Source organism: Hippocampus bargibanti, linkage group LG10, assembly GCF_051943395.1.
Source record: "Hippocampus bargibanti isolate YZ-2025 linkage group LG10, ASM5194339v1, whole genome shotgun sequence".
NCBI lineage: Eukaryota > Metazoa > Chordata > Actinopteri > Syngnathiformes > Syngnathidae > Hippocampus > Hippocampus bargibanti.
In genome coordinates this window covers 18742432-18769868 of record NC_142743.1, presented here as the reverse complement: position 1 = coordinate 18769868, position 27437 = coordinate 18742432, and the positions used below count along the sequence as shown (strand labels likewise).

The 27437-nt window shown below is 40.8% G+C and overlaps 1 protein-coding gene across 3 annotated transcripts in view; it reads left to right on the top strand.

The window, feature by feature from the left end:
- LOC148892782 (receptor-type tyrosine-protein phosphatase delta-like) overlaps positions 1 to 27437 on the top strand; it is a 197418-nt gene that overhangs the window by 91756 nt on the left and 78225 nt on the right. The gene's annotated exons all lie outside the window — the stretch shown is intronic.

The following is a 27437-nucleotide window of genomic DNA, read 5'->3' as shown; positions in this document are numbered from 1 at the left end:
GCTGTGTGTGTGTGCGTGCGTGTGTGTTTGTATGCATCCGTGCGTACATGTGACTGTGCATGTGTACTTCAGTGCATTTCGTCATATTTGACGCTGCGCCTGCACATGTTTGCATGTATGTGCGGTGTTATGACACAATCATGACACCAAAAGCTGGCTTAGGTTAGGGGAGGTGACACCGAGGTCATGTATGTTGTGCGTCGGCCCGGTAATTACAGTGACGGTCACTTTGGTTTTCACAAAACAGACCAACGCAGTCTAAAGCGGGGAACGTGTCAGCGGGCCAAGAGACGCTACTGCCTGAAACAAATAAAGTCGCTCGCCAAAAAACGTCCAACTTGAGTGGGGCTCGAGAGTAAGCGTCACAGAGAATAGTAATGTTGACAAATCAAATGAATCGCTAATTTTAAGAATCAATTCATCCTTTTTGTGATCTGATTGAATTGAAAATTTTCCAACTCCTTGCAATTTTAGCCTCCCAATAGTAAATATCTTCAGACTGTTTTTGTAGCTCTCCATGAAAGCAAAATTATTGTCTTCTGAATTAAAATCGGACATTAGCAGTGACCGGCTTAACTTTTGTCTATTCTCTGACATGTTAAGGACTGAACCAGTCAATGATAAGCTAAGATAACCTTTTTTTAGTCTCACACTGGAGAAATTCACAATTCACAGAAGTAAAGTTATGAAAGAAAGAGGAAGGAAAAAGACGTAGAAGAACACACTATAGGAGCTAAACCCTAATCAATGTATTATGTATGTCACAAAAAATGGACTTGAATTACACGATTGGTTTGGATCAGATGAACCAAACTGTTACATTTTAAAACCGTATCCTCCTCGAATGCTATCCTATTTCATGCTGCAATGCCATTTATAAAATTGTCTTTCCTGAGAGATGCCCACCAGATGTAAATAGGTTTGAAGGCGCCAATGGGTTATTGTCTCGTAATTTGATCTACTCTGATCATTTTTTGCCTTTGGAGAGCTTTTATGGAAAAATATCTGTTACATCTTGTCGTAACCCTAGTATCAAGAATTGTTTTGAATCGAGTCTTTAACACATTCACTGCCAGACAATGTGCACAAATGTGTCCACCCCAGTGCCAGGGTTTTTATTGTCACTCGAATTCAATGACCCGCAGAATATTGAGTTTTTAGGACTATATCAACATTCAAGGCCGCATAAGAAACCTTAGACTCTCTTATTTCATTAAAAAAAAAATTATTTCAGAAATTATATGGGTATGGGGTTATATGAGCTTGAAATGAGGGCGGCTGTCCAAAACACAATGCAATACATACGTATTGTTATAGATAGCTCTTGAACAACAGCTTAAGCTGGAATAAAGCGCTAACATGGAAAAAAGGGAAATACTGTCCCCTTGTGGAAAGGAAAAACATTGCCAGAGATCTGGCTAGCGCTTTATCGGCATCTCAGGAAGAAAAACTAAACTCAAACAAATTTGGGAATGGCGCTGTACGTCATATTTTCATTCATTCCCGAATTTATTAGGGAATGGCTAATGAATGAGTTAAGAAAGATGCACACCCATAATATTTGGGTTCAGTTTCTTGGTCCAGGGCACTGCAACAGCAGTTGAAAAGCAGACAAGAATGTCACGAAGAACGTGTCATCAATATTTATAAGCTTTCTAAATGTTGCTGAAGGTTCTCGCTGGGCCAGAGGAAAACTGAAGTTAAGTCGTGAAAAAAACAATGTAAAACTGACAAGTACATTTTCGGACTGCCTGGGTGCTCAAGGCTACAATAAGAGGATTAAAGCAAATGAGTAGCATTACATATTCTGTCTCTTCAAACATTGCAGTCAATGCTGGTTGACAGTCTTATCTGTGGATCTATCGGCGAAAGCACTCTGTGTCAGCAATTTTCCAGGCGTCATATATGCTCTACCCTAAGGGGGAGAAGCATGATTAAAGATTACTTTAATAAAGTTCAGCATCAGAGCCTGTCCTCACAAGAAATTTGGTGGGAATTTTGTACATTAGTATGAGTGCCTTTATTATTATTATTATTTTTTTTTTCAAATTCATGTTAAATCCTTAACCGCTTATCATTTTCTTGAACGGTACTCATTAGCTTGCAAAACGTAGTTTTCATTGCATCGCTTTGGAGTGTGTGCTTGCAAATAGAACTTACGCACAGTAGCCCGTTATATGACTTGTACTAATCTGCAAGAATCAACACGAGGGCGCGGAAAATCGTTATGGACCCTCCAAACCTTGTCCACCACCTTTTCCAGGTTCTCCACTCAAGCAGGCGCTGCCCATCCGTGCGAACTAAATCCAGCAGGTATTTTAACAGCTTGTTTCCCTAAGCATTACCTCTCGAAATAGTAACCCAAATATAAGTGTATAGTGCCTCTTTGCAATTTTGCACAACTCTGTGGAACAGCATCCCGTTATAATCAATTTAGCTCCAGCTCTGTACTCACTTGAATCACTGTCTGATTGATACTTTGCAAATTGTCACACAGTTGTTCCTGAGAGGTACCACTTACATTAAGGAATTTGATTAGATTAGACTTTATTAGTGCTTTTTTATGATGATACTAGTGCAGTGTGTTCTACCAAAGACAAATTCCCTGTGTGTTCTACATACTTGGCCAATGAAGATGATTATAATCATTTATTACCAGTACGAGCACCGATCTTTCGTTATGTAGTTACTATTGCAATTTGCAGCATATCGCCCCAAGAAATATTTCAATCAGTTTGACCACCACATGGAGCTTCAGAAGCTTAACAGAAAATAGAGTATGCATCAAATCTCCTTATATCGAGCGGTCATACCTCAAGAGCTGTCCGGCGAGTGTCGTCGAAGGAAACGTGAAGCGATGTGGAAGTCCTGCATCTGTGCCACCGCTAAGCCTCCCCGCCCTCCTCAAAGCAGATTAAAGCATATGGTGGCAAGGATGGGTGAGGAGGAGAAGAAAAAGAAGACGCAATATTGGGAGAATAAGACTTTGCGGTGTGGCGCCAGTTTGCTATGTAAAACCGTGATGCGTGCTGGAGGGATATAAGATGGAGCGGTGCAGCATGGATGAGCACGAGACAGTGCAGCGATAATAATTAAGGAGGAGGACAAACGTTTAAGACGACTCAAAACGCAGGCCGAGGCAGGGAAGTGTTAATCCTTGTGGAAAAGTGCAACGTGTTTGGCTCAGATAATGTGCGGCAAGTGTGAGTTTAAGCAGTAGGGTTGGAAAATGGAATTGTTGCGGCTGTGACTGGTTTGCTCTGATTGGACTGGCAAGGAAGAGAATCCCTTATTGAAGAAAAAGGAAAAAAAGACTTTTGAATATCTTCTTCCCTGATTTCTTTCTGATCTTCATAGCATTTCCTTTGTTAATCTGGGGAAGAGCCAGGGATGCAGAGCAGGCACATGTAAAAACAATAAATATGGAAATGTGATGTCTTTGCTGTGCAACAGTCAGCTGAAAATGTCCGCCGACCACCCAAAGAAACATTTCCTCATCTTGAGTTGCCCCGTTACTTCCACAAAAGAGCATAATGAACCAGAGCGGCACTATTTAATATCATAAATGTATCATATTTTTCCATCAAAAATTCATTTTGAGACACATAAAACTTTCCCTTGTTAAAAAGGGCAGTTGACTAATATCATCGGTCTGCTTTCAGAATCCTAAAGCTATAGAAAACCGTATTTATTCGATTATAACGCGCAAAATGTTCTACCTAAAAAAGAACTCAAAGTTTGGCTGCGCGTTATAAACGAGGTCTGGGAAAAAATTATCGTATATATTTAATGCTTTATCCCTTCCAGGAGGGGGCAGAATTCCCATGACTATTCTCCCTAGTCGAGCTGTTGTGAAGGTACCCTTCAGTTTTGATTCTCGGAAAGACCTGCATCACGCGCATTGCTTTTTTTTTTATTGTTGATTACCATTTCTTTAGCTACGCTTCATTTCCTTTCCTCGCCTCGTCCACACTGAAACGTGAGTTAAGCATTGCTCTTTTGCACAATTAGCAATATCCAGAGTTTCGATTCAGTGTTCTTCGCATTTTAATTGATATACTGTTGCTGAGCCGAGAAATTACCAAACAAAATTTTATACCGATTTGTAATTGAAAATTAGGGCTGTGCGTTATACACGCGTGCGCGTTATACTCGAATAGATTCGGTATATCTCCTGTTGAGAGGGTGATTTTTCAAGGATTTGGACAATTTTATATCAAGCAATATTTCAAACTGATTTATCGATAGAATAATTAACATTTAAATTCATCATTGATTCAGTGTTGGAACTCTCGTATTATTCTGAATTTTTCATGATAATCACCATATTTTTAAGTAAAAACAAAAGACATTCTAAATGTATTTTGTTCCATGTTGCCATCATGTCTTATATTATTTACAATAAATCAGTAAGGCAATTATTTAATGAAATGGATGGATTCTAAATAAAGCCATGTTAAGCGCTTTGTTATAGCTTCAGCTGTTGTTAAAGGCTATATAGATCAATATGTGTTGTAAATAAATACAAAATGAAACTATTACATTTTAACCCACCTATAATTTGGGATAACACATAAATAAATGAATGCAGAAATTATTCCAAGGCTGTATGAACAGCAATATTTTGTGATACAGATGATAAACTTTGCCTACCGTGGCTTTAGACCAACTTTAACATCTTGGGTTGGAGTTTTTAAGTCACTCTTAGTCTATTGTTACCGCAATAAATGAAAAGAAATCCTCCTTGCCTTTACCCTGGCTGGAGATAGCCGTAGCAGGCTTAAAAATATGTCCACTCCGTTCCTAATCTTTCTCCCCGTCAAACTGTACTCATCGTAAAAAGAACAAAAACAAGTCAAAAGGCGGAGTGACATGACGGACAGATGAAGAGGAGTCTGATATATGTTGAGAGCCGCCCTCGCTTCCCTTCTGGCCACCTGGTAAATCGATAATATCTTAACCGCTCACTTCCTATCAAGGAGCAGCACAGCTGGATCTTGGCAACATGCAGCCGACTCGCCTGCCAAATCCTCCTTCGGGCTGTATCTCAAAATAACCTCTTTAAAACAGAGTTGAACTTTCCTTCTTTAAAGCTCTGCTTTGGAGGTAACGGTTCTGGTTGGAATCATTCACACGCCTTCGGGGATCCTCTATTCGAGATAATCTGCATAGACAAGGAGCAATGAATGATCTTAATATTTGATTATTTTTAGTGTTCAAGCAGTTAGTAATTGGCACTTCTGCCACCTTACAGGTCCGGAGTGAAACAGTTTCGACACAACTTTAGACTGCTTGACTTGTCGGGCTCTCATGAACAAGTCAATAAATATGGGAGCATTAAATGTAGACGATTTTTCATGTGATAATAAGTATGATGAGTCCAGGGTGTACCCGGACTCTCGCCCAAAGTCATCTGAGATTGTCTGCGGGTCACCCGTACTAGTGAGGTCATCACTATTAAAGATGGATGTATATGAAATCCTGCCGTCTTTTATCAATCAGCAATAGGAAAGCAGAACGGACATTTTTATGGACGCTTCATGGATGGCTACTTCAAGCTGCAGCCAGGAATTTTCCAGTCTATTATACGAGCAAAGAGTGTTTGCTCTGCGTCCTCAGCGGGGGTCTTCTGCCCTCTTGCATAAACCTCCTCTTCACATCCAAGTGGCACCCAAAGGCCTCAAAATGGCTGCCACCAGGGCTGGAGTGGGACTTCTTTTCAGCCCTGGATTTTCAAGGCTCCGACCGGCCCATTTCAATTCTGGAATGTTTGTGATAATATGTATATTTTATTCCTTCAATCAAAAATAGCTTAAATTTTGAGGACATACAGAGAATCAAAAGCAAAAAGGGGCAACATGAGTCTCGTATCCATAGACCCGTAGTATCCAAGATGATAGTAGCTAGCCACTGCTATACATAATCGAATGGCCATTCACATAAATAGACATACATTTGCACAATGAGGTACTACTTAGAAGTGATGCTCATACGTTACATTTGTTGATTTCCAAATGGATGTGCCAGCCGGAAGGAATTAATGTGTGAGCTGTAAGAAACGTAATGGCTTTTCAAGAGTCCCAGCGGGAATAAAACACAACATATAGATGACTCACTCTAGTCTTCAACCGATCTTCCTCCTCCACCTCTGCTTAATCTCCATGTTTAGGATTAGCGGCCTGAGTTGAGAAAATCGTAATTATTGATTTTGATTGTTTCTTTTAATTGTTTTCCACCAATGGAATCAGGATAAAACTGATGAGCTCACGTATCTGTTTTGTCCGGTTCTTCATTCTGTTGTAATTTGCTTGCCTTCGCCCTCTCTTTGGGAGACTGAGGGTTTGGCGGCGCAAATCCCATTTCCTCTTGTTCGTGTTCAGGAATTATGTGCTGCCCCTTCATTCCCCTCAGAGTCCCTTCGGCACCTGGGATTAAACGTGTGTGTGCGTGTGTGTGTGTGTGTGTGTGTGTGTGTGTGTGTGTGTGTGTGTGTGTGTGTGTGTGTGTGTGTGTGTGTGTGTGTGTTTGTGTGTGTCTGTGTGTGTGTCTGCCCTTTCCATCATCATTCACCATGAGTCGGGATTGTGCAAGGTCTTTCTCTGTGTAACAATCATAGTAAAGACAGAGCTGAGGTTTAAAGGTTTACAGAATGCCAAGTATTACTTTGCCATGTGGGCTGCGCAAGCTATTGGATGTGCGTGCGTGTGTGTTGTCCCATGCGGATGAATAATCTCTTTCCAAGCAACAAGCATTCAAAATTGCTAGACGTGCTCCGACCTCGCGTTTGAGAACGGCAACAAGCTTGAATTCAAACCTGACCTGAAATGTCCTGTAAAATCTTTGGGATTTTGTGTGTTTGCTGTGTATTTTCATAATCTTTGTTTAAAATTGGATTAGATTGGAGTGGATTTGCCTTTATTAGTCTTGCAGTGGAGACATTTACATTTCACAGCAGCAAAGTTATGAAAAGAATGAAAGTAGAAAAACAAAATACAGGAGCTGCTACTCTCGCGGCGCTTTGTATGTTTTTTTTTCGAATGTCTCGGTGCTCAGCCCATTCGGTTTTCGTCCCAAAATTTTGGTTTATTTATGACTCGGTTTGAAACCGAAAATTGGTTCTCAACCAAAGTGAGCGCACATGTACGCACCACTCGACTCCCCTCCGCTATGTCGCTTCCTCGTGTCGCGTCTCATTGTGAAGATGCATTAGTGTTGTTGAATAAAGTTTTTATTAACTCATTCACTGCCAGACGTGCAAAAATGTGTCCACTCCAGTCCTAGGGTTTTTGGCATTGTCACTTGAATTCCAGGACGCACAGAGTATTGAATTTTAGGACTGCATCAACATTCAATACAGTGTTAGACACCTAAGACTCTCTTGTTTCATCAGGAAAAATAGTTAATTCCTAAATTACATGGGCCTGGAGTTATATGAGCTTGAAATGAGGTCAGCTGTCCAAAATACAATGCAGTACATAAATATTGTTTTATATAGAACTTTACAACAGCTGAAGCTGGAACAAAGCTCTAACATGGAAAAACGGGAAATGCTTGTGGAAAAGAAAAAAACATTGCCAAAGGCCATGGCAAGCGCATTATCGCCACCCAAGCATGAAAAAACCAAACCCGAACAAATTCAGGAATGGCGCTCTACATCATATTTTCAAATCCAGAATAAATTTGTGAATGGCAGATGTGCTAAGCTGAGATCTCCGCAAGTTAAACATTATCCTCGTGTAGCGTTCCACTGTGAGCGTGTTTGTACTGTTCAATCAAGATTTAAAGAAAATGCAGGCGTGTCTTGTTTGTTATTGTCGTGTAGCGTTCCATTGTGAGTTGATGTATTTGTATTGTGCAATATCGATTCAAAAACAGACATTGATTATAATGGGAAAAGTTTCGGTTTTAGAACAAATGAGTTTTCGAACAGGATTCTGGAACAGATAATGGTCGAAAACCAAGGTTTGACTGTACTTTTAATTTTGTGATATACGTTCAACTATTGCTTGTATGAAAGGTGCCGCCTTGCCGTGCAGTTATTGCTTATGTTAGCTACTGACTTACTGACTGCTAATCATCACAAATAGTTGTTTTCCATGGCACGGTTTTAACGTCAGTGTCGGTGTCTGTAGTGCCGTAATACAGTATTTGACTATTATGATGGATGTTCACAAGCTGTCAGTGGGTCAATGTGAAATTGCAGGAAATGAAGCCAAACCTCCTCACCCCTGACATTATGATACCATATCTTTGCTCTCCTCCGTTCTTTGCACACTCCCTAATGCATCTCAAACCCCTCGACTCAGCAACCACTCCATCGTGGACAGCCCTCAGACACAGGAAGTGCCTCAGCAGGTCTCTCGATATTAAATTTGAACTGTCATTTAATACACCACGCCCCCCACCCGATCAAGGGAGTGGAATCGCTTTTCCGTGCGCAATGGTCCACTACGTCTCCACTAAAGCGATGAGACACCTAACAAACTGCCATCGTCCACTGTGCCTCCCACAAGGAGCTGCTTTAATAGATTATTGAAAAGAACAAGGTTGTCTCCTAGAGTTACAGTGTCCGTCGTCTCAGTTTGGACGTCAATAAACTGTGCAGGATTTTGTACCTTCCAAGTGGTAATGTATGTTTCTTCTCGGTGCTGTACATCATGTTCTGCTTGACAACACGTGAGGGAAAACATATGAAGGTAATTGAGGCAAGAAAAAAAACAAATTACCCTCCATGTGCTCTTTTGGGTTTCTATCAAAATGGTAAAAGCTTAATTAAAGTATCGCCTTCACGTGAGGCGTTTAGAACAACCAAGAGAATTTGTCAAGCTGTTTATCACCATCAAATAGCTTTATTATAAATATAATTGGCCTGTTGTTGCTGCAAGGCCTCACTTTAGGTTCGCAATGAACTGGTTGCTCTTAATGTTGCTTGTTTGTGTGCGTGTCTGCATGTGTGGGCACACAGGCAACTATTCTGGCTTTTTTTTTAGATAGACAAAATAAGGTGGCGTGAATGCCAAGTTAAGGTCAGTAAAATGTAGGATTATAACCTAATCGGACAATTCTTGGCTGATATGATGATTCACCGATTGGAAAGCAGTCTGCCACGCCAGCAGCATATGTGTGCGTCTGTTTGACAACAAGTGACACGATGACTGATCACGGGTTTGTGCACTTTGTGTGTTTGTGTGAGTGGGAGTGGTGGGGATTTATTTGCAGGCAAGCTTAACTTATGCTGCCTGCTTGACGACATGATAGAGAACAATCATCCGAATGAGAATTGCAAAGCCGCATATTTCAAACCGTCAACCACTGTATTGGCATGCGCAGACACACACACACACACACACAGTCACACTCCATCACTCTCACACGCACAGGCACAGTATGGCAGTTTGTGATAAGCTCGCTCACTCCAGACAGACCGCTCATGTCCAAAGAAGTCATTGCACAACCCACGCAGGTACGCTCAACAAATTTGGGCGCACGTTCTGGAGTGTGCTGATATGTTTGCTGTTGTGTTGTTTTGTGTTGTGTTGTCGCTCACTGCAAGCGGCACGGCGGTGTTCATACGCTCTTTAGTCTATTCTCGACGGTGCTGGGTGTCAGCCAGAAAAATGGTGGCACTCATTGTGGTTGCCATTGATTTGCTCCAGCAGGTGCCTTGGATAGAGGATGGATGCGTGCAAGATTTCGTGACTGCTCTGTTGTTTGAATCCTTATTGATGCGTGACTTGTTCTCATGAAAAACTAAAATATACCCTGAAAGTTTTATTGTAGTCGAGGTTGAAAATTATATATTTTTCAAACTGTGCCGTTACTGTGGGAAAAATAGCCGCTTTTCCCGTTGAAAATGTTGTTTTTGATTTTTTAAATCAGTATCCTATTCAACATATCAAATAAAACAAATGTGTCTATGAGGTGAAAGAAGTCCTAATTTGAGAACTTGGAAAGAAAAGGTTTTGGCGGGGGTACACCAAGTCACCCCACCAGCGGTTGTTTATGCTATGTATGCCAGTAACACACTGCCAATGCATTGAGAACGCCAGCTTTAAAAATAAATTGTTTCCAAATAATACATGGACATCAGTGCCTTGGTTGTTCCTGGCATTTTATAGCGGATGACTTGACTCATCTTCCCAACTGAAGACTAGTCCGAGCCCAGTTGAAGTTTATATTGCCACCACAATCCGTTGCCACCATCAATAAAACCTCATCTGAAGTGTGTGCGTGTGTGTGTGTGTGTGTGTGTGTGTGTGTGTGTGTGTGTGTGTGTGTGTGTGTGTGTGTGTGTGTGTGTGTGTGTGTGTGTGTGTGTGTGTGTCTATGTACATATTAAATATATACATACATATACCGTACACACACACACACACACAAATCTAGCATCTGTTGCCAGTATTAGCAACGAGTGGCTAGCATCTAGCAGCTACCTGCTAAGTGAGTGTTTGATATGTGGCAAGAGCTAATTTTCAAGACACTGACTTTGACGCTGACAGGTGGATCTTTTTTTGACACAAATGTACGATTTTAGCAGCCAGAATCACTCCTGTGTTTCTGATATCAGTTTCTCTCTGACAAAGTTTTCCCGCTATTTAAATTTCAGAAGACAATGACAGACTCATCGTTCATGATTTAGTGAAATGTAGTGTTGTTTTCTCTTCTGGAGTTATAATTGTTATGAAACAAAAAGAATATGTAATTATGTATCAAAATATTTAATCAACCAATAAACATGCATTGTTACGGGGTACCAATGAACCATCATATGGCTGGGAATTAATAGAGATGGAACACAGTGTAGCATGTACATTCCACAACGATTTTGTCTGTTTACTCAAATAGAAATCCGAGAAGGACGATCTTTCTCTGAAATTATTTTGACGTGATTTATTATGTCTATCTGCACTGCCATACCGCCTTTTGTTTGCCCACCGTTCAGCGCCTATGACAATCTTTGAAAAACAAACAAAAGCAAAGCAAGCATTGAACTATAATGGAGACACGCAGATTGGGGTCAAATGCTTTAGATTCCGCAACACATTCCCAACAATGGGAGTGCCCGCACATATTATATATTCTGTTTTCTTTACTGTAGCAGCAATATTTATTCCCTCGTGAGCAATTAGAAGATGGTGGACCATACGGCAAGTTCTCCGACATGTGCACACGCGACTGTCATCAGTTGGTGTTTCCCCATGTCCTTGTCTCTGACTGACAAAGCATTCAGAGTGTTTGTTTTAGAGGGAGGCGGGGGGGTTAAATCTCCTGGCCTATTATGTGTGCAGGCTCTCAAGTTTACAACTGCTGCCCTCCCTTTTCCTTTTGGACCTCTGACAAGGACGAGTCGGCCTCCTTTGCGCAATTCATCTTCACGCTTTAAACCGGTGCCGCCATATGATAGATTAGCTTACTTGCCTTGATTTATTGGCCTTTCCGATTTAGGAGAAGTGACAGATTGCACCATTAGGTATATTTATGATAAATGTGTTGCAATGTAGATGCTTTTTTTTTTGGGGGGGGGCTATTTTGGGTTAATTGCAGACAGGAGGGATTCACCAATTTTGCTGGCATGTGTGGCTGCCGCTGCTCACCCATGAAAAAACTTATCCTGTGCGTGTAAAGTGACCATGAGAGTTTTGAAAGGCGCTTAGAAATTACATTTTTTATTCTTCTTATGAGTAGTAGTAGTAGTAGTAGTAGTAGTATAAATAGAGCATAAGATTAAAAGATTATGCTGATCTATCATAATTACACATGTGCATTGTTTTTTTAACCTGAGTGGTTTTTTTTCAGAGAATAAATTTACATATAAGCATTTTCTTTATTAAAAAATAATAATTAAAAACCTTAAAAACAAACAATTAAGCATTGAAGAAGAAATTCAACATACAATATCAACAAACAATATCAACATATGTGCCTCATAATAGGGGTGACTTTAGCGTGCCTATGCAAAACCATCTGTCATGTTTTTAATAGATTAGCTTTAATGGTTGCACTGAAAATATAGCTATAACTTATTGAGAGTGTGCAGGGGAGCTTTCAAAGGAAAAAAAATCACTGTTTCTACACTGTGTTCTTCAAACAACCTTCCATTGAAAGACGAAACATAACTGTGAAGGATTTCCTGGTTGCAAATTACTAGCGAATGCCTTAAATTCCTTTAATGGCTGACACACAGACAATCTTACGAGGATATAAAAGAAAATCTGCGATTCCATAACACACTTTTATCATCAAGGTGGGTAGGGGAGGATCATTATTGTATTAAAATCACATCAGACCAGACTTATAGAAGCATAGTATTTCATCATTGTCATCCCAAATCTGCTGAAAAATAATGTATCAAACTTTCATTGTGGAGCATTAGTATCTTGTTTTGCTGTAAGCAAACAGGCGTGCTTTTTGCTAATCCTCTGGCTCGTCTAGTTGATGCAATAGTGATGATTTGTTGTTGTTTTTTTTTTAATATATGGAATTTATCTGTGCCATATTTATCTGCTTCTCTTTGGCAGTCTACTAATCTTGTGCATGTAATAGATCAAAACTGCATGTGGATGGTCATGCTGTAAGAGGCTTTGAATTTTGATGCTGGTGCATTTACTGAAAATGTGTTTAAAATGAACCTAGAACACTACAATACTGACATGTTTACATTTCTGTCTCTTGAGTAAACGCATGAGAAGTGCTTCACAATTATAGAACGCAGCAATCAAAATTTAAACCTGCTAATGTTAACCAAACCCTGACATCAACTGTAAAAATAGTGCCATCCTGTTTTTGAAAGCTGCTGGGCGGAAGAAGGATGTACCTGGATTTTTCATTCCCTGACCCCACATTCTGTAAATCCCTTGCATCCCCCACAGCATTATGATTGATGACATCATTACTGACATCAGTGACACATGAAAATGAGATGGACGGCTACTCATCCTCATCCATCATTTTCGTGCCTTCCTGTATTGGGACACTGAATCTTCATCATATCAGAAATGTGCTCTATATTCCTGCTGTGGGCAGTCAAAAGGTACAGTACCACCAGCCTATTACTGTGTAAGAGAAAGCGTGTTGGCACACGCAGCTGACCTCTTCGGTAGTCTCTTCACGGCCCGTGGAGTTGTCAAGTTCTGCATTGCTGTCAAAAGGTGTTCTATAATAGAGAGTTGAAAAGGACCATTCCCCTCTACGGACCACAAATCAAACTCACTCACATGTCCAGCGCAGTACTTCTGCCCGTTGAAAGGCACAGATGCCGATATGGCCACTTGCAGAATGCACAAATTGTGCACTAATCTGCCTCTTGTGTTTGCCTGAATGGAGTTCCCTTCATCTTGCACTTTGGTGACGCACACGTGATGATAAGCAGCAACCTTACAGAACACTTTTTGTGACAACTCTTATGACAATTTCTGTCTGAATTTAGAAAAAAAAAATGCATGGAAAAACAATCCCTCAGATTACATTATATGCAAAAGTTACTCAAACAGGAATTGTGCAGTCACACATTCAGGGACAATTACATAATGTGTCAAATAAATATGTGATAGGCCTATTTCAGGGGGAAAACGGGGAGTGCAGTGAGTGAGTGAATGAGTGAGTGAGTGAGTGAGTGAGTGAGTGAGTGAGTGAGTGAGTGAGTGAGTGAGTGAGTGAGTGAGTTATTGATGTTATTGATGTTATTATTTATTTAATTATTTATCTATGTCTTTCTGTGTGTTTGTTTATTTAGTTAGTTTGTTATTTAGTGATCTATGTATGCATCTATTTATTTATTTATTTATTTCTCTATGTATTTATTTAGTTGGTTAGTTAGTCAGTTGGTTGGTTATTTAGTTGGTTAGTTAGTTGGTTAGTTAGTTGGTTGGTTAGTTGGTTAGTTAGTTGGTTGGTTAGTTGGTTAGTTAGTTGGTCAGTTAGTTAGTTAGTTAGTTAGTCAGACAGTCTATCTGTCTGTCTGTCTGTCTATTTGGTTAGTTAGTTCGTTAGTTTGTTATCTATGTATTCAGCTATTTGTTTGTTTGTTTATTTATCTATGTATTTATGTACAGTAAAGTCTCGTTATATCGATATCGGATATATCGATAGTCCCGGTTATATCGATACTATTTCTATGCACGCACGGAGAAAATTACATGCAAACAGGGTCGGATATATCGATAGTCCCGGTTATATCGATATTTTTTCGGACTCCCTTGAATATCGATATAACGAGACTTTACTGTATTTCGTTATTTGTTTGTCAGTGTATTTATTTGTTTGTTTTGTTTCTGGTGTGTGTGTGTTTATTTAAGTCAAGGTTAAAAATAGCATTATAAACTTGAATGGTCTTTCAAAAGAATCCCTCATATGATGTAAAGCACATTAGATACTTGAGAAGTCTTTTCAAGAAAAGGCTTAATGAAATCAATGTAAAAGCAAGAAAAAAATAAGAAGAAATAACATTTTTGCAAGAGTGTGCGTGTGTGTGAGCATATATACATTCATTCATGAATTTTCCAAACCGCTTTATCCTCACGAGGGTCGCGGGGGCGTGCTGGAGCCTATTCCAGCTGTCAGTCACACTCACACGCACACACACACACACACAAACACACACTCACACTTTCAAGCCCCCGCGATCCTCAGTTCCGTCAAACTTATTCCTTAATGACATCACTGGTGCCCCCCAAGAGCAGCAAGTCAAAGAAGGGCGGAGGTTCCGGCGCTCGCTCACGCTCCCATGTCTGATTTGATTGACCTTGACAACCAAGGGCCATTTGGGAGTCTTGTAACCACGGCAACTCCGATCACAACATTCTGGCCGATTTTTCGACAGGACCGGTCATAGCCGGTGTTCCTTGCATTCATTTTTAATAGCCAGCGTACTTAGTGGCTCTTCCCGAGGCGATGTCCCCTTGGCCTCATCTCCAAGAAGAATAGGCAGGCACACTTTGTGGAAAAAGCCCCCATTACGTATTTATTGTCCGTCGTCTTAATTATTGAGCTAGAAGGGATGTGGGTTCTCACTCACTCTTCCTTTCTACCCCGCTGTCCTTAAAAGCTGTGCCACTGTCTATCCATATAAAGCAAGCGCCAGTGGAAAATGTGATGTTTAGCGTGTGCTCCACTCAAGAGGCTCGTGTGATGGAACGTTTCAAACACAACTCAAACATTCCAGCCAAGACCAGAAGAATTTGCCTATGTGACAAGTCCTCAATGTTCTTTCCTCCTGTGGAGCCCCTTTACAACGCACGATGACACCGGCATTTGTAAAGCCACGCTTGTGAACTGCCATTAACATACGCAAACCATTTTCCATGTTCTCCGTCTTTCCTCATTTGGGTGCCTGTTTCAGCCCACTTTCGGCAAGTGCAGACTTCACCATGGGCTGGTCGCCGGCCAATGACAGAGCATTAAAGGAAACAGAGGCCATTTTTTTTCAAGACCACTTTGGTTGTTTTACCCATTCACTGCCAGACACGTGCAAAAATGTGTCCACTCCAGTGCCAGGGTTTTTGTCATTGTCACTGGAATTCCGGGACCCACAGAATATTGAGTTTTAGTGCTATATAAACATTCAATGCAGTGTAAGAAATCCTAGACTCTGTTCTTTCATCAGACAAAATAGTTAATTCCTAAATTATATGGGTCTGGACTTATATGAGCTAGAAATGAGGGCGGCTGTGCAAAATTCAATGCAATGCATTCATATTGGTTTATATGGTGCTTCAACAACAGCTGAAACTGGGACAAAGTGCTAACATGGTAAAAAGGGAAATGCTGCCCCCTTGTGGAAGGGAAAAAAACATGGCCAGAGGCATGGCCAGTGCTTTATAGGCACCCAAACAAGAAAAAAAACAAAACCCCAAACATATTTTCAATTCCCGAATAAATTTGGGAATGGCAGTGAATGAGTTCATAGGAGATCTCAAAAATGCTTTGGAAACAAACGCATTGATTGACAGCCAGGGAGACATCAGTCACTTTAGCAGGCACATTCTCTATCATGCTAATGAGACACTCAACCTTGGATTTGTGTTAGCATGATTATTGCGGGAGTAGCTATTCTAAAACTGAGATCATAATTTTACTTTTGGGGGGATAGTTTCATCCACGCCCTCATTCAAACAATAACTTATCCTGTGACTGTAAAATGACCTTAAGAGTTTTGAAAGGCGCTTATAAATGAAATGTATTCTTCTTCTTCTTCTTCTTGCTGCTTGCTGTTAAAATGCAGATCCATGCATGTGGCGCATGTGACTGTATCATACTGTAGTTCATAGGTGTCAAAGTCAAGGGCTGAGGGCCAAATCTGGCCCGCCACATCATTTTATTCGGCCCACGAAAGCAAATCAATCATGCCATGCTTTTTGCTGAAGTCCGAACCAAAATTTCAAATTGTCGTATGTAAACCACAGTAACAATCATTATATTTGACTTCAGATTTGAAAACTACTTTATCATTAATTTTTGGTGCGTTCTGTATGTAATATGTGGAGGGGATTAAACATTCTAATGCAGGCATCGGGAACCTTTTTGACTAAGAGAGCCATAAAAGTAAAATATTTAGAAATGTTTTTCAGTGAGAGAGCGCGCCCGCACACACGCACACACGCACACACACGCACGCGCGCGGCCACTTTTCAACAAAATGTCAGAATGTATTATTTAAAATAACTTTGTGATAATACTCACCGTTAACATGAATGGTTTTCCGTTGGTAAAAATCATTAGTTACTGCTAGCTAGCCTGCACACGGCTCATTAGCTTCCACACTTGCTCTGCAACATACTTCTCACAGAAGTATATTGATGCTAACGGTAACATGGGACTTGTTAAAACGTCACTGACCTTCAACTGTTTCATTGCAAATTAGAATCAGAACCTTTTCTTTCCACAAAGGCGAATCCTCCGGTGTATTCAAGCTGAAGTGTACTTTGTTTTTACTCGTCGGGTTCATTTAAAGGGCCGTTTACTTGTTTCAACTGACGGCCAGTATCATCCAATCAAAATTGCGCTTTGCGCCAACTGCAGCCCCAACAGAAAACGAACAGAAGTGAGAATATGTATTTAGATTTATCGGCGAGCAATCATCAAAAGAGCCATATGTGCCTCGCGAGCCATAGGTTCCCGACCCCAGTTCTAATGGCTTCCCCAAATTCATAATGGCCCTCGAGACTGTAACTACAACGTATCCGTCGGCGGAAAATGAGCCTGACACCCCTGCTGTAGTGCTATCATGACTTCAAAGGTAAAACGTTTTCTCAAGATTCTGCTTTCTGCTTTTGAAATCTGTGAGCGGATCTCCTTTGCAATTCCCTGCATGTTATTTTGAATCTTACTTGTGTACTCTCACCATGCGGTTGGCCAAAATCAATGGTAGCGAAAAGGTTATGTAACCCAATCCTTTTCTTTCAGTCGTTATGTCATTGGAGAAGATTGATCAAGAAATGTATTTTTGGAGTCAATTGTCTCTCCTTTGACCTTGATGGCAATGTGTGAATGTAACTAATACGTTATATTGGGTAACTCACATTCTTTGTTTTTCAATGGACTGCATGTTGTTGTTTTTTCCAGGGTGTTTGGAACGCGCCTTGTTTTTCATCCAAATGTGTAAACATTCCTCTGGTTATTCTGAGCTTGCATCACAGAGAAGCCGCTTTCAGTTTACACCACATGAAACGCCTTTCAAGTGGGCACGGAGCGAATGCGGCTACGTTTACTGACACAGTCGGTCTTCAGTCGACTTTGACAATGGAGACAATCTCTTAACTTAAGCGGTGTATCCTGGAATTCGATGCATGTATGAGGATGGTGTGGGAGGGGCGGGGTTTGTCATCATCCCCTTTTGCGGCTCCGAGAGTCATTGGAATGTGGATGATGTCATTTGTGGCATTTTGGATGAATGGGTCGAAGGGAACAAGTGAGTCAGTTTCTGTTGGAAGGTACAGTATAGACTAGGGGGCTTATAAAAAGAGCAACATGTGGATAAAAGGTTCAGTTATTGAAGGGTTAGCCCGCTTCTGGGAACCCAGCAAATCCATATTTTATTTGACGCTGGAGTTGCTGAAGGCCTGTAAATTATTGCTGCTGTATTCCACCTGCCTGTTGAGGTCAGTCAGCCATCTTGATCTCATGGTGTGCGTGTGGGCCCACATACCTGCGCACGTGCACAATTGTGGACGTGTGCTTGGAGTCGGGCCAGAGCAGTAACAATGTCACCATACCACATGCTCATCCATCCATACGGAAGCTCCACCCGACCCTCCATCCATCCATGTAATAAAACACATTACATAGGTGACTGCCTCAGATCGGCCATTTTCCTCCCAGCACGAAAAGCTCACCACTGTATGCAGCTGTGGGCCAGAGGGAGCGTGCCGCACCACAATGAGACGCACACATGCATGGACAAAGTATTCGCACGTGCGGTCTTACGCTAGAAATATTAGTGCCATACATGCTGCGGTAGTATATTTATACACACACAAGTATTGGTTTCATGTCTCATTTTGTAATTATAAATGTGTTGTGTCCAATAACTTATTTTGAAAAATCAAAAGGTTTTAAGGGATGTCACGATTTGCAAGATGTTGGTGGTGGTGATGGACTCCAAAAAAAGAAGGCAGGAGGCAGGAGCAGGGTGTATTTGACAAATTGTATTAAATAAAGTCGGCAGGGACACAATTTCAAACAACAAAGTTACAGGATTTAACAATAACAGTCATTATTTTTGACTTCATATTTGAAAACTATCAATTAATTTGTTGTGCGCTCTATCAGTAATATGTGCAGACGATTAAACATTGTAATGGCTTCCCCAAATTCATAACGGCCCCCAAGAGGAAACCATAACTACAATAGGTACAAAAAAAAAAAATTGGCACTCTTGCTCTATATGGACCACATTTAGCCTGTAGAAGCAACTTTGCTACTACCGCTGTTTCAAAACTTTTGATCCCTGCATGATGACTGATATTGCTTGTCCTCGGAAAAGTACTTTTTTTGCTGCCTTTGCGGTTTTGTCCTATTTGCATTGGCGCACAGCTGCTCCAAAGTTTGACATTCGCAGATTCTTTTCCACACGAGTTCCTTTATGTCTTTTTTTATGTTTCTGTCATTCCGTCTCACTGCACCTTTCATCTCAATGTCTTCATTCCTAACCCCTTGCGCTGGTCCTCGTCCATCGTCGCTCTTTCACTTCCTCCGTCCACACCTCGCTATGTCGTTTACGAGACCCACACTAATGCTCAAATAGCCTTCAATGAGGTCCGCACTGAAAGCCGGGTAAATAGGTAATTACATGTTGTCGTTTCCTCACCTCCTGCTAATCTACTCAACTTTGCTCTCTCTCTGTCTCTGTCTCTGCCTCTCTCTCTCTCTCTCTCTCTCTCTCTCTCTCTTCCTCCTCACGTTGCCTTCTGCCAGAGATGACCCAGCGGGGGCCCAGCTTGGGGCCGTTAGTCACAGTTGGCTTAAACCTTTGATTGGCCACTTTCCCCATTCTGCTTCGCGGGCAGTTTTGGCTTTCTTTGCACGCTGCTCTTGAGACGTCACAGTGGGGAGACTTTATCATTGGAATCAGACAATTGGTGGCTCCAGCGAGCTAAATGCTGATGTAACGCACAGCTGCCTAATACAAGACGGGTCAATGTGTTCCCAACGGTTGGGATGCTTTGTCGGAACACGGCAGATATTTGTCAGTCGACGATGGTTCAAAGACTGCAATTCGTATTGTTTTATTTAGTGTCACTTCTTGCTCAGTGAAAGGATATTTTGTGTGTGTGTGTCTTTGGTTTGTCTGCTACATTACAGGGGACAATGCAATCAACATCATCCATCTGTTTTGGAAGCCACCAGTGACAAGCACAAATATGCAAATGGTAGAAGGCAGCGCAAAGAATGACAGTGATTTCAGCATTTGTGTGTGCCTTTGGAGACACAAATGTGTCAAGATGGAAATGAGTAAGAGTGGAAATTGAAGGTAGAAGGATGAAGGATGAAGGTATAGAAGGATGCCGAGGAAGTGGTAAGTTGAGTAATACCAGGCAGTCTGAATCCTACTCTCAATCAATCACATTTTCCCTTCCTCTCCTCTCATTTTGTCCTATTGATTTCTTGTTTTCGCCACTGTGCTGAAAGCAAGGCGCAAATGACTTTTGTGAGTTCCCAAGGCTTTCGTCTCACTGAGATAAATGCTATTTGCTTGTTTCAAAATAAGAGAAATTGCGATATACTGATGCTATTTTAATGTTAAGAGTGTTTTGGTCAAGAGGAAAGTTTATGAGTCTGACCGCTGTTCTGATACCGCAATTTCATTTCATTTCAGTGTAACGGGAGAAGAAAAAAATACTTGAGGTTTTCCTTTATGTGAACCAATAAAGACCTGTGGTGTGGAGGCCAAAATGTTCCAAAATAAATTTAAAAAAAGGCTAATTTAAAGCTGAGAGTATTATTCCGTGAAATACCTGGATTCAGTTTGGTTTTGAATGTCTTCTTCTTGGGGCTTAGAGTTGGCTTTAAAATGCCGATTTTGGAACCCAAAAAATTCCTTAAGCGAAGACAAATCAATCTGTTCAATTTACAAATTTTTATCATTTATTTTATGTGAATGTAATGGAATGTCAATCCTTGCTCTTCATAAGGAATTGGGACCCGCCCAGTCCATGAATAGCCGATATTCACAAATAATTCCCTTCCATAGAAACAGACTGAAGGAAAAATAATTTCAGTAAAATCATCAAAAATCTTCCAAAATGCTGCCCCAAAAAATATTGGAAAATTTGGGAGGGGTTGGGGACTGACTATATGCTAGAAAAACTTTCCATTCCAAACAGTGGTGTCTTTGCTGCAATCTTGCAGAGCCGATCGGATGTCATTGATCGATCGGAAAATGATACATTTTCAACAATCACTGATTTGGCATAAAATTCTATGACCCAGCCAATCAATCAATCTCAAGTCAATCTTAAAGTATCCTCTTAAAATGCAGTTCACAAATTGGATAATTTAGAAGATCTGCCTCCACATCTTGTTGCGTAGTCAATGTTGCAGCTTTTTTTGCATTGACAAACCTTGAATAAATCAGGATTACAGTAGGATAATCTTCAGTTGGAAAGCTAACTAAGACTTATTTTTGAAGGCCAGATTCCGATCTAGTATGTCACTATCAAATGGATTTGTCCACATCAGGTGAATCAGAATCAGAAAGCCTTTAATACTCCCACAATTGGGAAATTCACAAACTACAGCAGCAAAATTGAAAGGGGTGGAGGGCAACTGAAAAGATAAAAACAAAGTATTCTATGCATAAAAGAAATGTCAGAAGACTGAAATGTAGAACTGTGCGAAAATGTTTCATAAAAAGAACTAAAAACGAAGTATTAAAAAAACAATATGAAAAGCATATTTGATACATTCTGTATCAATATCTGTATCGAGTCGACATAAGGTGGCTGTGCTATTTACAATGCAAGAGTCCAGTTTTTTTTTTTTTTTTTTTTACATGTGATTATTAAGAAGCCTGCCAGCAGTCCATAGGAGTGAGCGGCGGTATCTCTCCTTCTTGCAATGCGCGTGTAACAGTCTCTGGCTGAAGGAGCTACCCAGCGCTGTTACGGTGACCAGGAAGGGGTGGGAGGGGCTGTCCATCATAGCTTTTAGTTTAGCTAGCGTTCGTCGGTTGCCCACCTCCGACAGCGAGCAGCCCAGGACAGAACTGGCCCTCTTGACCAAGTGCTCCAGTCTTTTTCTGTCCCGGGTGGTGGTGCTGCCTTACCAGCAGACAATTCCATAGTGGATGGCTGAAGCGACCAGTCATACAAGGTCGCAACTAATCAAAATCCGAATGTAATCACTGCTGCTGCATGTTTTTTTTTTTTTTCAGGATGGGTGGAGGGTATGGGGGTGGGGGGGTTTCGCTATGATGAGAGAGAATGCATTATCATCCATTATAGATTGGGTGTTTGATGCTGAGGCAGTCAAAACAAACAACACTTTCCTGACAACCCCTTTATAAACCCTTTGAGTCATGACACTCTTTAATATACACTCTTGGCATCACAGTACAATTCTCACCAGCTATGAGGTAACTTTACAAATGATTATCCTATTTTTAACCCTTCTTCCTGCAGCGAATGGAATTGTTCTCTTCCGTCCAACATATTGGTCAGACTCTACTCCGGGCAAGTTTTTTTATTGACCAACCAGCCAACTATTCCAGTTCCATCTGTCTGTTCAACCCAGCTGTGGGGGATGAGAGCAATGCATCAGTGCTTGCTGTGGGTGCAAAGGGAAAAAAGAGTCAGCCCTGCATGGAAGCAATTAAAAGCTGTCACAAGGTGATGTAATCAGATGACATCCCTACAGACGTTGACATTGGCTTCTGATCAATGCCTTGCTCTTGACTTGCTGTGTGTGTGTGTGTGTGTGTGTGTGTGTGTGTGTGTGTGTGTGTGTGTGTGTGCATGTGTGTGTGTGTGTGCGTGCGTGCGTCCGTGTGTGTGTGTGTGTGTGTGTGTGTGTGTGTGTGTGTGTGTAAGCCAGGTGACAGTTTATCAGCAATCAGCATGCAGCACGAGTACGCATCTGCATGTATACTATCCATTGGTAGCATCTTCCATTTACAGCTTGTAGTATTATGTACGTTTATTCATTATTGAAGAAGTCAGAATATTTTATCCACACCAAAAATGTGAATTATTTTTGGTTCGCCATTTTTGCTCTTTCAGCTGTAAACTGCGGTGCAGATATAAACAGTGGGTGTAAATTAAAAGTATATTAAATTGTAAGTAAATTAATAAATAAATTATGAGTAAAATACTCATCCCGATTGAATCAGAATCACAATCAGAAAGCCATTAATTGTCCCGAAATGGGGAAATTTTATGAAAAAGAAACAAATGTCAATGTGACATGTTTGTGAAATGTGCAATTCAAAGGCATCCAAATTACTTCATAACTGATAAATCCATACGAAATGATTGCTGACAAAGTGCCTGACCTCTCCTTTCGCCTTCTTTGCCTCTCACATACACACTTGTGCTCTTCAAGTCAAATTTTACAGGTCAGGTTATGCCTTTGGATGTATAATCGTAATTTTAAGGTGCCCATTTGCAGGAAACTTGGAATTTCGACGCTTATGAGCTAAATTTTCGATTTGTTTTGGTGGGGAGGTCTGAAATCATTTTGCTTGTGTTTCGCTGGCACCACTTCTGACCTAAAATGGGCCAGCGCAAACTATTAACTCTTTCGCTGCCAGAAAATGTGCACAAATGTGTCCACTCCAGTGCCGGGGTTTTTGTCATTTTCAAACAAATTGCAGGACCCACCGAATATTGAGTTTTAGGACTACATAAACTTGCAATGCAGCGTAAGAAATCTTAGACTCTCTTCTTTCATCAGAAATTCCTAAATTATATGGGTCTGGAGCTATATGAGCTTGAAAGTTGGAGCTTGAGGGTGGATATCCAAAATACAATGCAATACATAGATATTGGTTTATATAGGACTTTAACAACAGCTGAAGCTGGAACAAAGCATTAACATAGAAAAGGGGGGATGATTATACTAGTGCAGCGTGGTCTACCGGAAACAAATTCCTTGTGTGTTCTACATACTTGGCAATAAATATGATTCTGATTCTGATAATTTGACAAAGTTGACATGGATACTATCTGCTGTCCTACATCAGGGTGAAACAATTTGGTCGATATTCCAATTGTCTCTTTCCTTTTCAATGAAAGTTGGGAATCAAAGACTTCCTGTTTCTTGTTGTGATGTAAAAAAGCCCAAATAGTCATCACCTTGACATTTCCGTCAGCCGGCCACTATTCCAACGTAGGAAATAACATAAGTTAATAAGCGTGTCTGATTGAATTCGCTGTCTCAGCTTTGCTGTTGCAAATCAAATTATGAAGCTGCTTGTTTTTTTTTTTTTGTTGTTGTTGTTGTTTTTTTTTTTTTTGCGGCGCGCACTTTGCCGTAAGCTATGCTTTTCAGGATCGGCCTTTTGTCTGCGTCTCTATCTTGTCAGCCTCCGATGCAGCTGCACGGCGCCGCCGCGTTTTTGGTTTAGTCCCACACAGCTTCCAATCACCCACGCTTTCATTTTCTTTACCCTCCTCTTTTCGGTTTCTTCTTTAAAGTCATTTTTAATTGCGCGTATGCCTTTGTAATCTTGCACCAGTCAACGGAAAACTGAATAGGCTTCAGTTTGGTTCATATAATAGCATCGTGGGATTGGTTACAAGCAAAATCAATGATGAAAGGCCTCCATTTTGGATTTCGACTATAAGAAAAAAAAATGTCTTTGCCAAGTGGGATTTTCAATGTTAAATCGAAACGCTCTGCCAAATATAAATCTGATCCATATAAATTGGTTTGGTGTGATTCCAATACCACTTTAGCACGTTCCACAGAAACCACAATTACATCTGGATGTGGATTCATTGAGAAAATTGCCAGAAGGTGAACATTATCACCACACATAGTATACCGGCGAAAGGTTAACGCTTGACAAAGTACTTTTATTTACGAATGGAACATCCTTGAAAGAAAACTGAGCGAGCACGGAACATAAAACCAAGGTTGATAAACCAATATCTGGAGACAAGCAGCGGCGAACAAATAAACAAACCACACAGGTGAAAATTGTTTGCTAACCAATCTACCGTTTCTTGCGGAAAATCAATGTCCAAATGTGTACGTCAAATGGAGAGATGTGAAACAAAAACTTGGTGCTGCAAATCGCGTTTTCATTTGTTGCTTAGTTGCACATTCAACAGCTGTCATAAACACAGACAAGACTGGCGAGGTTATCCTGGAACAGGCGTGGCAATTAAGCATTTGACGTTTTCAAAAACGTTTTCCATTAGCTGTAATGTTCCTCGTCGTCAACATTTCCCCCTCTATCGTGTCATTTGGCGCTCCTACTCTCTCATTTCTCCTCTCGTAATGTTAAACTGTCACTAAGTCAGTTTTTGTTCTGTCACAAGGCATCGCAGAGATAAATGTGACTGATGGCTGCAGGCTCGGCCAGACAGACAGTTGATGTAATCAACTGAGCGATAGGGACTAATAGAAGTGAATGGTCGATCACTGCGGCGTTCCGCAAGCTCGGATTCAGCTAGGGGCTTCTTGGTAGACGACAATGTAATGAGCAATAACAATAAACATGCAGACTACCATCTGGCCACTACCTTACTTATTGTAGCATTTCTTCTTCTTTAGTCTTCTTTCAAGCCTCTCATCGCTCTCTCTCTCTCTCTCTCTCTCTCTCTCTCTCTCTTTCTCCCTCACTCCCTCTGTTTCTCTCCCTCGTTCCATTTATCTCTCACCCTCTGCTATCTCAAACTCTTTAATTAACGTGACACACTGTGAAGTGTCATACTAAATAATTCAGACTTTTCCAGTTAAATCAGTTGACGTGATTAGTGGCCACACAACACAAACACATAGATGTTGCCCTTTTTGTAAAACAATAATAGGGAGTGTAATTAGCGAAAATATACACACAAATGACAATGAACTACTGGCATTTGTTTCAAGGGATTGCTTATTTTGAAATTTATTTCTGGAAAATAATTTAGGAAACTTGTTTGAACTACTTTTTTCGAAATAATCCATCCATGTAGATTCAAAATGTCCTCTGCTGGTCGAGTGAAGATCAATTCATAGTAAAACACAAATGCATGTATGTGACCATAGTTCTGATGCTAGTATTGTAGTCATATTATAATCTGGGATGACTCGATCTGTTTAGATGGGGGTGTTGGTTATCCCTGAAGAATTGTTTCAGAGCAGAGATGAGATGAGAGACTAATGGAAAATCCAGTGTGGGTTTATGGTAGTTTGTTGCTTTGGCTCGTAGGCAGGTTGAGAGATTTAGGCTGCTGCTCTCATCTCATCCCTGCCCTCTTCTTTCTCGGTTTTATTTATTTATGTATTTTTTTAATCGGAAAGCTTGAAGAGGAGGCGAGAGACTTCAGACCACATCTTTCTGCGTCTAAAAATGACAGTGGCCCTTTTGGTAGACATGTTCCCTGGAGATTTAGTTGCATGCGTCGATGCCGTGAGAGACAATAGTCATGACACTGACTTGCCCGCATGCATATATATTCACACTGTTGTGCTACAGTTCCGTGAAAACAACAACTGGCTCATGCATACAGATATGCTAAGTTATACATTACAGAGGAAGGAAATGTATAAATATGTATGAATGGAGAATTTGTTTTTCTCCCTCTCTCTCTTTTGCTCACTCTCCGACTCTCACTTCAAGGCTGTCATCTTTAGGGGAGGAACACTCATCCGTCATGTCGCATCGCGTCGTGCGATTTGAGCTGTGAGTTTTCTGACACTCAAAGACGTCGCCCTGTCTCGATTGATGCCATACGGGCGCAGACGACGACTTGGTTGATAGCGAACAGACAGACCCACATACTGACTGAGGGATGAGGTGCTCGAGAGTGAGCGTGGCTTAAATACATTTAACTCATTCATTGCCAGAAGATGTGCAAAAATATGTCCACTCAAGTGTCAAGGTTTTTGTCATTTTCACTTACATTTCAAGACCAGCGGAATATTCAGTTTTGGGGCTGCATAAACATTCAATGCAGTGTCTTCTCCTTCTTTTCCTTTTGGCTTTTCCCTTCAAGGGGTCGCCACAGCAAATCAGTAACCTCCATCTTCAGAGGTATGATACGCATGTTTGTTTTGGCCAAGCTTTTACATTGGATGCCCTTCCTGACACAACCCTCTGTATTTATCCGGGCTTGGGACCGTAAGAAACTTTATACTCTCTTCTTTCATCAGAAAAAAATAGAGCCAAATCCTAAATTATATGGTTCTGGACTTATATGAGATTGAAATGAGGGTGGCTATCCAACATTCAATGCAATACATACATATTGATTTATATAGTGCTTTAACAACAGCTGAAGCTGACAAAGTGCGAACATGTAAAAAAGCGGAAATGCTGCCGTCTTGTGGAAGGGAATAAACATGACCAGAGGTCTGGCCAGTGGTTTATCATCACCCAAGCAAGAAAAAACAAAACCCGAATTAATTCTGGCGCTGCATGTTATATTTTCAATTCCAGAATAAATCTGTGAATGGCAGTGAATGAGTTAAAATCGTTTTTAGAAATGTGGGATTCTAAAGAACCTTTTTGCAATGTTGTCATTTTTTTGTTAGTTTCGCAAACATAATTTTTCTTTAATTAGAAAAAAAAAGTTAATTCCTAAATTATAGGGGTCTGGAGTTATCTGAGTTTGAAATGGGGGTGGCTGTACATAAGGCAAATGCTGCTCCCTCGTGAGAGGGAAAAACATTGTCAGAGGTCTGACCAAAGCTTTAAACACCCCCCCCTCCCCCGCCCACCCTACTGTAAGAAAAAAACATAACCCGAGTGAATTTGGGAATGGCAGCGAATGAGTTAACTACAGTAAAGTCTC